Raw genomic sequence first — 12,008 nt, 5'->3', positions numbered from 1 at the left:
TTGAAGGATCTGAAGGGAGCTACAGGAGGGCTGGGGAGGGACTACTGACAAGGTCTGGGAATGAGAGGAGTAAGACGAGGAGGAATGGGTTTGAAGTGGCAGAGGGGAGATTGAAAGTGGATGTTAGGAAGAAGTTGTTTGCAGTGAGGGTGGTGAGAGACTGGCACAGGTTGGGGGTGGTGAGAGACTGGCACAGGTTTCCCAGGGAGGTTGTGGAGCACAGAAGCACCCAATGTGATCTTTGATCACATTGGGTGCTTCTGTGCTCCACAACCTCCCTGAAGGTGTTCAGGACCAGGTGGATGAGGCCCTGAGCACCCTGTTCTAGTGGGAGGTGTCCCTGCCTATGGCACAAGGGGGTTGGAACTGGCTGAGCTTTGAAGTCCCTTGATCCTAGGAAGATACCAACTCACTCATTGCTCCTGGATGAAGTAGAAGTAATGCTGCAGGAGTAAAGCTAAAGGGTAAAGCTGAGGGGTAGAGCTGAGGGGTAAGGCTGAGAAGAAAGCTGAGGGGTAGAGCTGAGGAGTGGAGCTGAGGGGTAAAGCTAAGAGGCAGAGCTGAGAAGAAAGCTGAGGGGTCGAGCTGAGGAGAAAGCTGAGGGTAGAGCTGAGGGATAGAGCTGAGGGGTAAAGCTCAGGGGTAGAGCTGAGGGGTAGAGCTGAGGAGTGGAGCTGAGGAGTGGAGCTGAGGGGTAAAGCTAAGAGGCAGAGCTGAGGAGAAAGCTGAGGGGTAGAGCTGAGAGGTAAAGCCAAGGGGAAATACTGAGAGGTCAAGCTGAGGCACAAAGCTGAAGGATAAAGCAGAGGGATAAAGCTGAGGACTAAAGCTCCTCATCCATAGGGTGATGGAAGGAGCCTGAGCAGCAGCAGGAGCATCCCAGGCCTTGGCAGCTCCCCACAGGCCCCCTGGGGTGTCTGAATTTACTGTCAGCATTAAGGACAAAGACACAAATGTCAAATGCAAGGCAGCAGTAATGGATTGGAGAGAGGCTGGAGAGGAGTTAAGCGAAGCCCAGAGCATTTGTCTTGCTTTAAGCAATTATCCTTGCAGGAAGAATATCACTACCAACCCCCAGCCTGCTGTCATTTTGGTCACCTTCCCCCTGACCCCTTTTCCTCTCCCTCCTTACAGAATCATTTCTGGGTAGCTTTACAGCAAAGGAAAGCCAAAAGAAGCTGCCTCATTAAGGAAGGCAGAAAGCAGAAGTAGGGGCAGGCTGGGCTGGAGCCCTCATGGTAATCGCAGCACTGCTTTGTAGTTCAGCACCGAATTCCTGCTGTCTCAATTACGTTTGTGGAGCCTACCCTGAGCTGCAGCTCTGCTGTGGGGAGACTTTTTCTTTGTGCCTTATTGGCTGCAAGCAGTGGTACTGCCACAGCAGTTTCCTTGACAACATTTCTCTTCGTTTTTTTTTTCCCCCCTCGTCCCCCCCCCCCACCTCTCCAATCTTAATCTTCTTTTTCTTTCTCCCTTTTTTTTCTTCTCCTCTTGCCCCACTCCAGAGCAGACTTTGAATCCTAGCTGCAAAGACACCACACATATCATATCACAAATGAGTGTTCCATGGAAAGCAACACCTTCTCCCTCACCCCATCCTCCCCTTTCCCCCCCCCAAAAAAAGCCTCTCTACAAAGCAAGGTTCTTTGTCCCACACAGTTTGCGGCGTGAGCAGCAGTGGAGGAGCTGAAGGAACAGTTGGGAGGATGATGATTATCATTAACTCGTGCAATACACAGCTCTTCCTCCAGAGCTTTGTGCTGGGATGGGTTTTTTTCCCTTGCCTCTTAGCCTGATAAGATTTTGCTACCTTTTATCTTGGGTTTGGTGTCTAAGGAAGAGAAAAAGGAAGAAATCTCTGCCGTACACCCACCCCATCGTGAGCTCTTCTACCCTGGGTGCTCAGAAGTACAGCACACTGCAGCCAGCCCCTCCAACACTCAACCAACCCATCCAACCCTCAGCCAGCCCCTCCAACACTCAACCAACCCCTCCAACACTCAACCAACCCATCCAACCCTCAGCCAGCCCCTCCAACACTCAACCAACCCCTCCAGCACTCAGCCAGCCCCTACAACCTCCAGCTAACCCCTCCAACCCCCAGCCAACACTTCTGACCCCCAGCCAGTCCTTCCAACCCCCAACCAACTCCTCCAACACTCAACCAACCCTTCCAACTCCCAGCCAACACCTCTGACCCCAAACTAACCTGAATGACACTCAGCCAACACCTCTGACCCCAAACCAACCTGACTGACACTCAGCCAACACCTCTGACCCCAAACCAACCTGACTGACACTCAGCCAACACCTCTGACCCCAAACCAACCTGACTGACACTCAGCCAACATCTCTGACCCCAAACTAACCTGACTGACACTCAGCCAACACCTCTGACCCCAAACCAACCTGACTGACACTCAGCCAACACCTCTGACCCCAAACCAACCTGACTGACACTCAGCCAACATCTCTGACCCCAAACTAACCTGACTGACACTCAGCCAACATCTCTGACCCCAAACTAACCTGACAGACACTCAGCCAACACCTCTGACCCCAAACCAACCTGACTAACACTCAGCCAACCCCTCCAGCCCCCCAAACAGCCCCTCCAACCCCCAGCCAGCCCTTCCCAACCCTCAGCCAACCTGTCTGACTCTCAGCCAAGCCCTCCAACCCCTCCCCAGCCAACCCCTCCACCTCCAGCACGTCCATCAAATCCATGTTTCCTCTCCCCTGTGCCTGATCAGATGGCAGGAAGCTCACTGACTTGCTGGCTGCCCTCAAGCAACAGAAGCACACACACACAAAAGAAAGGAGCACGTCTCATTATTAGGGCTAGGCAAAGATCTCCCAGCAAAACAGATGCTCCCCTCCCTGCCAAACATGGCAATGATGGGATGGAAGGGATTGAAGTGCTCTGTGGGAACAGATCAATCCCATCACAGCTCCCAGCGAAGCAGGAGGCTCTGCCTGTGCTCCAGCACTCCAAGCTCGCAGGCAGCAGAGCTGAGCAGCAGCTCAGGGATTAGATGTCAACAAGCTGCTGCTATTTTAACATTTCCCCCACCCCACCCCCTCTCCACAACCTCACTCAGTGCCAGCTCAAGGGGTTAGAAGCAGAATCACAGCAACAGGCAGGTTGGCAAAGCCCCTCGGGATCACCAAGCCCAACCTATAACCCTGCTCTACAGGATTCACTTTAAACCATAGCCCCAAGCACCACATCTAAACCACCCCAAAACACATCCAGGCTGAGTGACTGCATCAATTAAAATCATAGAACCAAGCAGGTTGGAAGAGAGCTCCAAGCTCAGCCAGCCCAACCTAGCACCCAGCCCTGCCCAACCAACCACACCATGGCACTAAGTGCCCCAGCCAGGCTTGGCTGCAACACCTCCAGCCACAGCCACTCCACCACCTCCCTGGGCAGCCCATTCCAATGCCAATCACTCTCTCTGACAACAACTTCCTAACAACATCCAGCCTAGACCTGCCCTGGCACAGCTTGAGGCTGTGGCCTCTTCTTCTGTCCCTGGCTGCCTGGCAGCAGAGCCCAACCCCACCTGGCTACAGCCTCCCTGCAGGCAGCTGTATCATAGAATCATAGCATCAACCAGCTTGGAAGAGACCTCCAAATGAGGTCATTCCTCCAGGAAAATTTCTTCTTCATAGAATCACAGAATGTCAGGGGCTGGAAGGGACCTTGAAAGATCACAGAATGGTTTAGGTTGGAAGGGACCTCAAAGCTCAGCCAGTTCCAACCTCCTGCCACGGGCAGGGACACCTCCCACTAGAACAGGTTGCTCAAGGCCTCATCCAGCCTGGTCCTGAACACCTTCAGGGAGGTTGTGGAGCACAGAAGCACCCAATGTGATCTTTGATCACATTGGGTGCTTCTGTGCTCCACAACCTCCCTGGGAAACCTGTGCCAGGGTCTCACCACCCTCACTGCAAACAACTTCTTCCTAACATCCACTTTCAATCTCCCCTCTGCCACTTCAAACCCATTCCTCCTCCTCCTGTCATTCCCAGACCTTGTCAATAGTCCCTCCCCAGCCTTCCTTTAGCCCCCTTCAGATCCTGGAAGGTCACTATAAGGTCTCCTCCAAGCCTTCTCTTCTCTAAGATGCAGAACCCCAACTCTTGTAGCCTGACCATCTGGTCCAGCCCCCACCCCTGCCAGAGCAAGATCACCCAGAGCAGATCACACAAGAACACATCCAGATGGCTCCTGAATGCAGAGAGGGAGACTCCACAACTTCCCTCTCTTGCAATCCTAAAAGCCATCTGCCTTCCATGCCAGAACAGAACAAATCCCTCCCCCTTTCAGCGCTGGAAATTGAAAGGCAATAAATCAGACAGCAGCACCAGTGCCAGCCCCAGGCAGGCAGGGATCAGCTGCAGGCAGGGATCAGCTGCAGCCAAGGGATCCCCCAGGGCACCAAGTCGGAAGAACCAACTCGGGCAGGGCAGTGCCACTCAGCCAAGCTACTGAGCCCTCTGCAGCACAACAGGGACAACGAAAAGAAACCCCCCAGGAACAAAAGGGCAGCCCAGCAAGCTCACAAGCCCCACATGCATGAAGCTTGCCACAGACAAGCCCAGGACCATCCCTGACTGTGCTGCCTGCTGCGCTCTCCGCTCTGGGCAGTGCCACCCTGCCAAGCCACTGAGCCTTCAGCCCTCTGCAGCACAACAGGGACAACCAAAAGCAAACCCCCAGGAACAAAAGGGCAGCCCAGCAAGCTCACAAGCCCCACACACATGAGGCTTGCCACAGACAAGCCGAGGGCTCGCTGAGGACCGTCCCTGCCTGCGCTGCCTGCTGCGCTCTCCGCTCTGGGCAGTGCCACCCAGCCAAGCCACTGAGCCCTCAGCCCTCTGCAGAACAGGGACACCGTAAAGAAAGACAGACCTCAGGAACAAAAGGGCAGCCCAGCAAGCTCACAAGCCCCACATGCATGAAGCTTGCCGCAGACAAGCCCAGGACCGTCCCCGCCTGCGGTGCCTGCTGCGCTCTCCGTCCTCTGCGAGGCAGCGCAGATGCTGGCAGCCGCAGCCCTCTCCTCCCGGCCCGGCAGCAGGAGGTCTTTCACAACAGCCTCTTCTCCAGCTCGCTGCCTGCGCGTCCCCTCAGGGTGCTTGTCAAGGAGAGAATGGTTTCACTGAAGGATTCCACTCCTCGGCATTCAGCCTCGTTTCAACAGCAAAGCGCCTTCAGGAGCCACATCCCTGGAGCAGGTTTGCTCTGCTCTCTCTTTGCACAGCCCAGGAGGACTCAGGACTTGCACAGAATCACAGCACCAGGCAGGCTGGCAAAGTCTCTCAGGGTTACCAAGTCCAACCTAGAGCCCTGCTCTACAAGGTTCACCTTAAAGCATAGCCCCAAGCACCACATCCAAACCACCCTGAAACACCTCCAGGCTGGGTGGCTCCAGCACCTCCCTGGGCAGCTCATTCCAGTCCCTGACCACTCTCTCTGTGAAAAGCCTTTTTCCTAATGTCCAAGCTAAACCTCTCCAGACTCAGCTGGAGGCCATTCCCCCTTGTTCTGCCTCCAATCACCAGTGAGAAGAGACCAGCACCAGACTCTCCACAATGTCCTTTCAGGTAGCTGCAGCAATGAGGTCTGCCCTCAGCCTCCTCTTCCTCACACTAACCATCCCCAGCTCCCTCAGTTGCTCCTCATAAGATTTATTCTCCAGGCCCTTCCCCAGCTTCACTGCCCTCAACTCAGTGCTTTTGGATTCCCTTTACTGGACAGAGAAGTTATGAGTCCTTACCTGACTCTTTTCCCCCTCCTTCAGCTCTTCCAATCCATCCACAGGTTTGGATTAGGGATTTTCCTCAGGTCTTGGCTCCCAGTGTCCCTCCTTTGTCTCCAGCTACAGAGTTAAGCCCTGTAAGAAAGGGCACAAAGCCACCTCAAATTCCTGCCAGGATTACTGCAGCCACAGCCAGAGCCCAGCAGCCTCCACACCTCACCCACAGCTCTTTCTTCAAGCTCCTCACCAGTCACATCAGCACCCCCACAAAGCCCTCAGTTACCTGGTACCAGCCACATCCCTGAGGATCTGCTCAGAGGTCCAAAGAGAAGTGGAGCTGCTGTCCTGGGTGCAACTGCTTCAGCTCTGTCAGACAGCCCAGAACTTCAGGAGACAGATCAGAACTTCAGGACACAGCCCAGAACTTCAGGTGACAGCCCAGAACTTCAGGTGACAGCCCAGAACTGCAGGTGACAGCACAGAACTTCAGGAGACAGCCCAGCTCTCTTTTTGGTCTTGTCCCACCCAGCAGTGGTAGCAGGATCTGGACCAAATACATGGCATGAGAAACAATTAAGGCTTCATTTCATTCACTGAGCACTTGTGGTGATTCTATGGTTTCAGTTCTGCTGTAACAAGCAGTCAGGAGGGCAGAATCAGACTGGAGATGAAGAAATTATTGGCAGTAGGCATGGAACAGGTTGCCCAGGGAGGCTATGGATGCCTCCTCTCTGGTAGTGTTCAAGGCCAGGTTGGATGAAGCCTTGAGCAACTTGGGCTGGTGGGAGGTGTCCCTGCTCATGGCAGGGGAGTTGGAATTGGATGACCTTTAAGGTCACTTCCACACCAAACCATTCTGTGATTCTGTGATCAAGGGAAGGTCATAAAGCTTAGCTCCACACCAAAGGTTTTGGGGTTGGCAAAAGTATTTAGCACAGGACTTGCAAGGCAGTGATGTCTGCAAATCCCTTGGACAGCCTGAAATGATGTTCAGATGCACCCAGGAAGAGCATTACCTGCTGGGTTCCCTCAGGATTGAGTCAGATGCTAAGTTGGATTTCTCAACATCTCCACTTTCACACAAGAGCTGAGGGAATATTTAGTGTCCCAACCTCATACCTCTAGGAATCCAGCCAAGCCAGTCTCCAGGACACACTGAGGAGCACTCCAGGGCCAGTTACCAGAGCCTAGGAGCAGAGAGGTTGTGGAGTCTCCTTCTCTAGAGATCTTCAAAACCCACCTGGATGCATTCCTGCTTCAGGTGATCCTGCTTGGATTCGATGGTCTCTGGAGGTCTCTTCCAACTCCACGATACAGAAGCCTGCTGCCACCCCCTGTGTGCTCCAAACATCTCCATGGCTTTGTCTGGGGCCAAGGCACAGGAATGCTGCTGTCTGGAGTGGTGACACTGCACAAGCCCAGGTTTGACAGACCTTGAGGTAAAAGGTTTGGGTTTCTCTACTGACCAATCTGTTTTTCTTCTCCCTCACGAAACAAGTACTTAAAATGCTCTCTGGAAGTGACCTTTAAAGGTCTTTCCCAACCCTTCATGACCTGTAAGGGTGAAGAGCTAAATCATTTCTCATTTTCTACTTCAAAGAACACCCCAGAAGTGCCACCAACTCCTGCAGGTTCTTTCCCCATGCAGAGTCACTCCACTCTGCCTATCATTTTTAACCCAATACACGAAGGGATCCTATAGGAAGGCTGCAGAGAGACTTTGCATGAGGGTGTCTAGAGACAAGCCAAGGAGGAATGGTTTGAAGCTGAGGCAGAGCAGGGTTAGAGTGGAGCTGAGGAAGAAGTTCCTCAGTAGGAGGGTGGTGAGACTCTGGAATAGGCTGCCCAGGGAGGCTTAGTGCCATGGTCTGGTTGACTGGATAGGGCTGGTGGATAGGTTGGACTGGATGATCTTGGAGGTCTTTTCCAACCTGGCTGATTCTGTGATTCCTCCCCTGGAGGTGCTCAAGGACAGGCTGGATGAGGCCTTGAGCAGCTGAGTCTTGTTGAGAGGTGTCTCTGCCCATGGTGGGGAGGCAGGAGTAGGTCATCACTGAGGTCCCTTCCAAGCTGACCCACTCTGTGATTCTGCAGTGCTCCAAAAGCAGCATTCTAAGTGCCACGAATACACCTGGGAATTGTTATCTCCAGTGCCAGCACTTGAAGATCCTCAGATGTTAGTGAAAACACTGAACAAGAGAAACAAGCAACTGGGATCACACAGGAACAGCTGAGCTCCACCACTTGAGCACAGGATATTCTTCTCCTGAGTGGCCTTTAACCAGAGAGATTTCACTTCAGTGCATGGCAAGCAAAAAGGTAGAATCTTTGAGGAGCAAACAAAACCAGGCTGTGGTTTGAAAAAAAAACACTCAACCAACAAAACTCCAAGAGCCTAAACCACACAAAAGGGAGGTAGAACTTTGCAGCTACTGCTGCCAGCCTCACAGTCAAAAGTGGTTTTATTATCTTGTTGCCAACAGGGAGTAAAAAAACTTTGTCCTGGTGAAACCAGTGGGGAAAATCTGATCAATATTAGCAACTCGACACCCATTTGCCTCTTTGGATGGCAGCAAAGCAAAGCTGATTGCATCTGTGAAGCCCAGAAAACAGCACCTTGGTGTGCTTGAAATCCATCACACAGCTCCAGGCAGCCACATTCCACTGCCAGGGGAAGGGAACTGATTGGGATCCAGCAGCTCTGCTCATTGTCACCCCAAACAATGATCCCCTTCAGGCTCTGCCAGGGCCACGGTGTCTGGTCCTGCGCAGGGCACAGCAGGAAAGTTTTGCAAGGCATCTTTGAGGGCTCTTGGGAAAGTTGAGAGCTGCTGGGTTTGGGTTGGGGGAGGGAGGTTGGTTAAAGGGAAGTTTCAGCATGTCTGGAGAGGATGTTTTATGAGGGAGCTGGGATTGTTTAGCCTGAGGAAGAAGAGGCTGAGAGGAGACTTTCTGGCTCTCTACAGCTGCCTGAAAGGAGGTTGGAGTGAGGCTGGTGCTGGCCTCTCTTCCCAAGTAACAGGACAAGAGCAAATGGCCTCAAGTTGCACCAGGGAAGGTTTAGGTGGGAGATGAGGAACAATTTCCTTGCTGCAAGAGGGGTCAGGAGTTGGAACAGGCTGCCCAGGGAGGTAGTGGAGTCCCCATCCCTGGAGGTGTTGAATAAACCTGTAGGTACAATGCTGAGGGGCCTGGTTTGGAGGCCAGGGTGGTGTTGGGTTGAAGGTTGGACTCTGTGATCTTGGAGGTCTTTCCCATCCTTAATGATGCTATGATAAACCCTGACACCCTTTTGCAACACCAGAGATGGAAAAGCCAACCCCACTCCCACCCTCCCCAGACCTTCTCCTTGCAGGCAGCAGATGCAGGAAGCTGAAATTGAAGAAAAAGGGGGAGGGGGAAACACCAAATCCAAACAATTCCAGTGTGGGAATTGTTGGTCCTTTCCAACCTCAACAATTCAGAGGCCCATAGAATAGTTTGGGTTGGAAGGGACCTTGAAGATCATCGAGTTCCAACCTCTCTGGCCCTGACAGGGTCACAGAATCAGTCAGGGTTGGAAGGCACCACAAGGAGCAGCCAGCTCCAACCCCCCTGCCATGGGCAGGGACACCCTACCCTAGAGCAGGCTGCACACAGCCTCAGCCAGCCTGGCCTGAAACACCTCCAGGGATGGGGACTCAACCACTAGACTCAGTTCTCTGATTCTCTCTCAGGTGAAAGCTGTGCTGTTACCTGGTGCTTGCCTCCCTGGTTACCAGCTGCTGGCACTGGCCCAGCTGCATCCTTGGTGCCTCCAAAGGCCATTTATCAACAAGCTTTATTACACAGTCAGGGAGGTGGTAGGTAGAAGGTTGGACTTGATGATCTCAGAGGTCTTTGCCAGCCTTTCTGATTCACTAAGTTCCCAGGTTGTTCAAGGCAGAGAACTGCTCCTGGCTCCAGCACCATTCCTGGACCAACCTTTCCCACCACCAAGCCACGTAGCACCCAGCAGCAGTGATGAGCAACACAAGGGGCACAGCCAGCGAGCCCAAGGCCTTTATGAATCAAGACTGAAGAGCATTTAGCAGTAATAAGCTGCAATAAATTCATCAAGAGCCAGAGGGAAGACATTTTACTGCAAGAACTTTATTGCACTACCTTCAAGTGCTGAACCAAGTACTGTGCCTACTGGACATGGGTCACAATCATACACCCCCACCCTCCCCACACCACCACCTCCCCCCAGTTGGTGTCTAAGCTCTATGACAGCCTGCACTTTGCACTAATCATCCTCAGTTAAGGCTGCAGAGTCAGAGCCTGTGGTAATTAATACATTATAAATCAGAGTAGAACTAGGGGGAAGAAGGCAAAGTTATACAGAGAGGGAGTAAAACTTCTTTTATTGTTCTCCAGAGGGGCTCAGGGAGTGGGGGGGGAGGGTTGGGGTTTTTTTTTTAACCCAGCTCAACACCTTCCCCCTCCAGTCTGACTTCCATCATTTTGTCAAAGTGGCTTCAACTACCCCAATTTCTATCTCACTCCAAAAATCAGCCATTTGAACTCGCAGCAACAGTTAGAACAGGAGGCTCCTACTGTGTGAGGGGAAGGCAAAGGCCAGAATGAGGTCGTTTCAGCATCATCTCCCTTCCACGGGGAGTCAACCACCACCAGAGATGTCATTTCCCTTGCACTGACACCACAAACACTACTTTTTTTGTTGTTGCATCTCCTTTTATCTACTAAAGGAATCAGAAAGGTTACACATCTTTAAAGGGGGGGAGGAAGGAACTCAGTACAACACCACAGCTTGAACAGGAGTACAGACTGAGGCTTGGGGGAGTGTTTTCCAGCTGTGGACCTCAGCCAGGTCCTGCTGGCACATCTGTAAAGTCAAAGGCTTGACAAGTACCATTATTTTATGCTTCAATTTCTAAACCCTCTTCCAGGAAGAAAGGCTCTCTGGAAGTGCATTATCTGTGCTCTCAACACACCTAATACAACTAAAAGGCAGGTCTAGAACAGGAAGGGAACCTGTGAGGGCAGTTTGCATTGCCAGCAGCTGAGGTGGGGGTGAAAGATGGGGATCAGTCTACACCTGCTTCAGGCACAGACCAAGAAAAGCCTTTGGTGCTCCAACAGCATGAAAATAAATCACAGGAGAAGACCTTAAACCTCTATTCAAAGCCTTCAACAGCTGAATATTAGACATAATGTCAAGTTGAAGCTTATGAGGTCATTACTGGGGTCAAGTTAATGTGTTTGGTAGAGGCAGCCTGGCTGAAACTGCTTATTAGAGGCTAGAAAGTGACCTGTCCTGATTCAGACATCACCAGCAGCCCTCCAAAGAGAAGATGGTGCCAGTCCACACTCCAAAACCCAGTGGTGACTACACAAGAGGCATGTTGGTGTGAGACTAGAGATTCTCCCTCCAAAAGGGCCCAATAAAGTATCAAGGCAATCAGTGGTTAAACTGAACTGTACATGAGGGCTTAACATGGAAAAAAACAGCCACACCAGGCATCAATACAGGGGCCACATTTCTGTCTGCCCCCATTTTCACCTCAGATCCATGATACCCTCCCTCCTCCCCCAAGTGTTTACTGTGTTCAGCAAGGCAGAAGGATCTGGACAGCAGCAAAAAGCCTTTTTTTTCTTCCCTAGGATAAATTAAGTCCTTGTCTGAATTGCCACTTGCTCACCTAGGGCAATTTTGAACACCACTCCTGCTGGGATGGGTTTTTTTTTTGAACAACAGAAAGACAAAACTGAACATTTCAGCCCAATTCTTTGGAAAAAAATAAGACACAGACACACATAAAATCACACACACACACTCACAGAGTTAAAAGCACCATCTCCCACCAACCAGAAAAGGCCTTTAGTAGGTTCACCAGAAAAAGAAAAAGACAGGAGGCAGTGAGGCTTCTGTTAAAAGCCCACCAGGAAGCTTTTCCACACCTGCAGAGCCTGACACCACACAGACACACAGCACAGACCTCACCAAATCTCCAAGACTGTGCCCAGGTTGGGCTTAAGGCTGTCAGGCTGCTTCCAAACAGCAACTGAGGCTCCTCCTCATGTCTCTCTGCCAGGTCCCAAGCAAGGGTTAACCAAAAAAAGAACCACACAACACAAAAACCAACAAAGGCAACTCTCCATTTAAGAGTCTTGAGAAGAATTCAGGCCCTAACTGTGGGGTACTTATCCCTCAAATCAAGAAAATAGTTTCTGCACAATCCAATGCTCTGCTGG

This window comes from Pogoniulus pusillus, chromosome 37 (genome assembly GCF_015220805.1).
Source record: "Pogoniulus pusillus isolate bPogPus1 chromosome 37, bPogPus1.pri, whole genome shotgun sequence".
Taxonomy (NCBI): domain Eukaryota; kingdom Metazoa; phylum Chordata; class Aves; order Piciformes; family Lybiidae; genus Pogoniulus; species Pogoniulus pusillus.
Note: the sequence above shows the minus strand (reverse complement) of the source record.